Consider the following 6,664-nt stretch of genomic DNA (forward strand, 5'->3'; position numbering starts at 1 on the left):
ATGGGCTGGGGGTGGGTGATGGGCTGGGGGTGGGTGATGGGCTGGGGTGGGTGATGAGCTGGGGGTGTGTGATGGGCTGGGGGTGGGTGATGGGTCTGGGGGTGGGTGATGGGCTGGGGATGGGTGACGGGCTGGGGTGGGTGATGGGCTGGGGATGGGTGATGGGCTGGGGGTGGGTGATGGGCTGGGATGGGTGATGGGCTGGGGGTGGGTGATGGGCTGGGGGTGGGTGATGGGCTGGGGGTGGGTGACGGGCTGGTGGGGTGACGGGCTGGGGGTGGGCGAGGGGATGGGTGATGGGCTGGGAGTGGGTGATGGGCTGGGATGGGTGATGGGCTGGGGTTGGGTGAAGGGTGATGGGCTGCGGGTGGATGATGGGCTGGGGGTGGGTGATGGGCAGGGGTTGGGTGATGGGCTGGGGGTGGGTGCAGGGCTGGGGCTGGGTGATGGGCTGGGGGTAGGTGAGGGGCTGGAGACGGGTGGGGCAGTGTTGGTTATGTCACCAACATTTGAAGACCCACATCCATAAAACCATCGAAAACATGGCCTATGGTTGCTTAAAAGAGATAAGGATCCGACGGAGTGTGGGTCGTATAGGCCCATATCACTTTCAAACATAGACGCAAAGGTATTGGCGACGGTACTGGCAGGTAGGCGAGAGGAGTGCCTCCCAAAGGTGATAGATGAAGATCAGACGGGGTTTGTGAGAGGGAGGAAGCTCTTTTCGAATATTAGAAGGGTATTGAACGTGGTTATGGCTCCAGTCGAGGGGAAGCGGAAGGAAATAGAGGTGCCTGTGGTATTGGATGCCAAGAAAGCGTTTGACCAGGTAGAATGGGGGTACTTGATGGCAGTTCTGGAGCGGTTTGGGATTGGACCAAGATTTGTGGACTGGGTAAAACTACTCGCCGAGGGCGAGTGTCCGCACAAATAACATCAGCTCAGAATACTTTCCTCTCCACCGTGGGACGAGGCAGGGATGTCCTATGTCCCCCTGCTGTTTGCACTCGCGCTTAAGCCATTGGCCATCACGTTAAGAAGTTCGGGGGTGTGGAAAGAGATAGTGCGGGGGGTGGGGGGGGGGGGGTAGAGGGGTAGAGCATAGGGTGCCTTTATATGCCGATGACTTGTTATATGTGTCAGAACCCAGTGTGTCAGTAGGGGGAATACTGGAGCTGCTTCGGGTGTTTGGGTCTTTCTCGGGGTACAAATTAAATCTAGACAAGAGTGGATATTTTGTGGTGTCTCGGCCGGAGGTGGGGGCAGGGTGTGGAAGCTGACATTCCGTAGGGCAGGGACTCACTTTAGATATCTGGGGGTGCAGGTTGCCCAGGAGTGCGGGGAGCTCTGTAGGTACAACATTTCTAGTTTGGTGGGGACAATGAAAGCTAATTTGGCAAGGTGGGATGGACTCCCTCTGTCACTGGCGGGTCGGGTACAGGCGGTTAAAATGAACGTGTTGCCACGATTTCTGTTTATTTTCCAATGCCTGCCAATTTTCCTGCCAAAGACATTTTTTGAGAGATTGATATTTACCTCATTCATATGGGAGGCAGGTGGTCAGAATTAGAAAAGCGCTACTACAGAGGGGAAAGCAGGCAGGGTGTTTGGGTCTTCCGAACCTGATGTATTATTACTGGGCGGCAAATGTGGAGAAGGTGTGGAGCTGGGTCAGAGGGGTTGACTCCCAATGGGTCAGAATGGAGGAGAGTTTGGGCAGGAGGTCGGGATTGAAGGCACGAGCAACAGTGCCGCTCCCAACGGCCCCAGGGAAATCCTCAGGGAGCCCGGTAGTAATAGCTTCGTTGAGAATTTGGAGGCAGTTTTGCCAGCACTTCGGGTTGGGGGCAGGGTCAAGGGAAATGCCGATTCGGGGGAACCATAGATTTGAGCCAGGGAAGTGGGATGGAAATTTTCGGAAATGTGAGGAGAAGGGGATTCAGAAACTAAAAAAATTGTTTCTTTTGAAGGAGCTGGGAGTGAAGTATGGGCTGGAGCAGGGGGAAATGTTTAGATACGTGCAGGTTCGAGACTTTGCCAGGAAGGAGATACAGAGCTTCCCGATAGAGCCGGCCTGCACATTGCTGGAGGAGGTGTTGACGACAGGGGGCCTGGAGAAATGGGTAGTATTTCTACCCATACTACGGTAACATGGCAGTTAGTTTGACTGCCATCACATCAACATGGCTGTTAGTTTGACTGCCATCACATCAACATGGCTGTTCTGTTTCCCACATCTGAGCCTTGCATCAAGAACGTCTACCAGTGGCCAAAATCATTCAGTTGCACTTGTGGAAACCAATGCATGTAACAGGAATAAATTGTCTTCTCATAGAACTGAGTGGGACTTGGTAATGAAACATCAGTTCATTAACTGTCACCTACTTTCCATACTCATACTTGCATCCAGATCTTTAGATTATGGCTTATTCTAACAAGGACTTCATGTTCTTAGAAGAAAAGGTTTGGCTATTTGGAAACAAATCTCCCAGAGCCTCTTTTCCATTTGGTTATCCAGCAATTTTTGGCAAAGGTGACAAACTGGCTAAATGCAAGAGTAACTTTACCCTATTGTCATGAGGAAAACTTGAGGGGAGAGTTCTAAATCCTTTTCTTAGAACACCAAAATTCACTCACAGTTACAAGTTCCTCACTATAATCCGCAGAAGGGGTGTTGAACCGTCCCTGGGTTTCGATGCATGGGACAGGCTGGGTGTGGATGATTGTCTGGGAATGGGTGAGTGGCTGGGGTTGTGATGTGCTTGGGGTGGGTGCAGGGCTGGAGCTGGGTGATGGGCTGGGGGTGGGTGATGGGCTGGGGGTGAGTGATGAGCTGGGGGTGAATGATGAGCTGGGGGTGAATGATGAGCTGGGGGTGGGTGATGTGCTGGGAGTGGGTGATGGGCTGGGGTGGGTGATGGGCTGGGGTGGGTGATGGGCTGGGGGTGGGTGATGGGCAGGGAGTGGGTGATGGGCTGGGGTGGGTGATGGGCTGGGGTGGGTGATGGGCTGGGGGTGGGTGATGGGCAGGGAGTGGGTGATGGGCTGGGGGTGGGTGATGGGCTGGGGATGGGTGATGGGCTGCGGATGGGTGATGGGCTGGGGTGGGTGATGAGCTGGGGTGGGTGATGGGCTGGGCGTGGGTGATGGGCTGGGAGTGGGTGATGGGCTGGGGTGGGTGCAGGGCTGGGGGTGGGTGATGGGCTGGGGATGGGTGATGGGCTGGGGTGGGTGCAAGGCTGGGGATGAGTGATGGGCTGGGGGTGGGTGATGGGCTGAGGGTGGGTGATGGGCTGGGGGTGGGTGATGGGATAGGGATGGGTGATGGGCTGGGGGTGGGTGATGGGCTGGGGGTGGGTGAGGGGATGGGGATGGGTGATGGGCTGGGGGTGGGTGATGGGATGGGGATGGGTGATGGGCTGGGTGTGGGTGCTGGGCTGGGGGTGGGTGATGGGCTGGGGCTGGGTGATGGGCTGGGGGTGAGTGATGGGCTGGGGGTGAGTTCCTGGCTGGGGATGAGTGATGGGCTGGGGGTGGGTGATGGGCTGGCGATGGGTGATGGGCTGGGGGTGGGTGATGGGCTGGGGATGGGTGATGGGCTGGGGATGGGTGATGGGCTGGGGGTGGGTGATGGGATGGGGATGGGTGATGGGCTGGGGGTGGGTGCTGGGCTGGGGGTGGGTGATGGGCTGGGGGTGGGTGATGAGCTGGGAGTGGGTGATGGGCTGGGGGTGGGTGATGGGCTGGGGGTGGGTGATGAGCTGGGGGTGGGTGATGGGATGGGGATGGGTGATGGGCTGGGGGTGGGTGCTGGGCTGGGGGTGGGTGATAGGCTGGGTGTGGGTGATGGGCTGGGGGTGAGTGATGGGCTGGGGGTGAGTTCCTACTGGGGATGAGTGATGGGCTGGGGATGGGTGATGGGCTGGGGGTGGGTGATGGGCTGGGGGTGGGTGATGGGCTGGGGATGGGTGATGGGCTGGGGTGGGTGATGGGCTGGGGGTGTGTGATGGGCAGGGGTTGGGTGATGGGCTGGGGGTGGGTGCAGGGCTGGGGCTGGGTGATGGGCTGGGGGTAGGTGAGGGGCTGGAGACGGGTGGGGCAGTGTTGGTTATGTCACCAACATTTGAAGACCCACATCCATAAAACCATCGAAAACATGGCCTATGGTTGCTTAAAAGAGATAAGGATCCGACGGAGTGTGGGTCGTATAGGCCCATATCACTTTCAAACATAGACGCAAAGGTATTGGCGACGGTACTGGCAGGTAGGCGAGAGGAGTGCCTCCCAAAGGTGATAGATGAAGATCAGACGGGGTTTGTGAGAGGGAGGAAGCTATTTTCGAATATTAGAAGGGTATTGAACGTGGTTATGGCTCCAGTCGAGGGGAAGCGGAAGGAAATAGAGGTGCCTGTGGTATTGGATGCCAAGAAAGCGTTTGACCGGGTAGAATGGGGGTACTTGATGGCAGTTCTGGAGCGGTTTGGGATTGGACCAAGATCTGTGGACTGGGTAAAGCTACTGTATAAAGAGCCGAGGGCGAGTGTCCACACAAATAACATCAGCTCAGAATACTTTCCTCTCCACCGTGGGACGAGGCAGGGATGTCCTATGTCCCCCCTGCTGTTTGCACTCGCGCTTAAGCCATTGGCCATCACGTTAAGAAGTTCGGGGGTGTGGAAAGAGATAGTGCGGGGGGTGGGGGTGGGGGGGGGGGGGTAGAGGGGTAGAGCATAGGGTGCCTTTATATGCCGATGACTTGTTATATGTGTCAGAACCCAGTGTGTCAGTAGGGGGAATACTGGAGCTGCTTCGGGTGTTTGGGTCTTTCTCGGGGTACAAATTAAATCTAGACAAGAGTGGATATTTTGTGGTGTCTCGGCCGGAGGTGGGGGCAGGGTGTGGGAGCTGACATTCCGTAGGGCAGGGACTCACTTTAGATATCTGGGGGTGCAGGTTGCCCAGGAGTGCGGGGAGCTCTGTAGGTACAACATTTCTAGTTTGGTGGGGACAATGAAAGCTAATTTGGCAAGGTGGGATGAACTCCCTCTGTCACTGGCGGGTCGGGTACAGGCGGTTAAAATGAACGTGTTGCCACGATTTCTGTTTATTTTCCAATGCCTGCCAATTTTCCTGCCAAAGACATTTTTTGAGAGATTGATATTTACCTCATTCATATGGGAGGCAGGTGGCCAGAATTAGAAAAGCGCTACTACAGAGGGGAAAGCAGGCAGGGGGTTTGGGTCTTCCAAACCTGATGTATTATTACTGGGCGGCAAATGTGGAGAAAGTGTGGAGCTGGGTCAGAGGGGTTGACTCCCAATGGGTCAGAATGGAGGAGAGTTTGGGCAGGAGATCGGGATTGAAGGCACGAGCAACAGTGCCGCTCCCAACGGCCCCAGGGAAATCCTTAGGGAGCCCGGTAGTAATAGCTTCGTTGAGAATTTGGAGGCAGTTTTGCCAGCACTTCGGGTTGGGGGCAGGGTCAAGGGAAATGCCGATTCGGGGGAACCATAGATTTGAGCCAGGGAAGTGGGATGGAAATTTTCGGAAATGTGAGGAGAAGGGGATTCAGAAACTAAAAAAATTGTTTCTTTTGAAGGAGCTGGGAGTGAAGTATGGGCTGGAGCAGGGGGAAATGTTTAGATACGTGCAGGTTCGAGACTTTGCCAGGAAGGAGATACAGAGCTTCCCGATAGAGCCGGCCTGCACATTGCTGGAGGAGGTGTTGACGACAGGGGGCCTGGAGAAATGGGTAGTATTTCTACCCATACTACGGTAACATGGCAGTTAGTTTGACTGCCATCACATCAACATGGCTGTTCTGTTTCCCACATCTGAGCCTTGCATCAAGAACGTCTACCAGTGGCCAAAATCATTCAGTTGCACTTGTGGAAACCAATGCATGTAACAGGAATAAATTGTCTTCTCATAGAACTGAGTGGGACTTGGTAATGAAACATCAGTTCATTAACTGTCACCTACTTTCCATACTCATACTTGCATCCAGATCTTTAGATTATGGCTTATTCTAACAAGGACTTCATGTCCTTAGAAGAAAAGGTTTGGCTATTTGGAAACAAATCTCCCAGAGCCTCTTTTCCATTTGGTTATCCAGCAATTGTTGGCAAAGGTGACAAACTGGCTAAATGCAAGAGTAACTTTACCCTATTGACATGAGGAAAACTTGAGGGGAGAGTTCTAAATCCTTTTAGAACACCAAAATTCACTCACAGTTACAAGTTCCTCACTATAATCAGCAGAAGGGGTCTTGAACCGTCCCTGGGTTTCGATGCATGAATTGCTCACATAGAAACATTTTAGAATTGAGAATCAGACATAGAAATTAATAATTCCACAGTTAATATCCAATGGTCAGTGGCCAGGAAAGTATTAAGGGAAAATGACATTGCTTTCCCAGATAGAGTGTCTTAAATCGGGACTAGCCGGAAACAATTACAGTAATCATTGAAGGTACGCATTCTTAAGCTAAGCAAATCTGCGAGCGGATTAATATGAAAGGACAATTCTTGGGCAGGAAAGGTAGCTCCTGGGTAAACAGTAACCATCTCGTGCTATCTGGTATTACATGGATTGTCTCAATTGTTAACTCCTTCATGTATATATCCAGGATACACATGGACTGTTCTACGGCGGGCAAACCATT

Source organism: Scyliorhinus canicula, chromosome 9 (assembly GCF_902713615.1).
Source record: "Scyliorhinus canicula chromosome 9, sScyCan1.1, whole genome shotgun sequence".
In the NCBI taxonomy this organism is placed as follows: domain Eukaryota; kingdom Metazoa; phylum Chordata; class Chondrichthyes; order Carcharhiniformes; family Scyliorhinidae; genus Scyliorhinus; species Scyliorhinus canicula.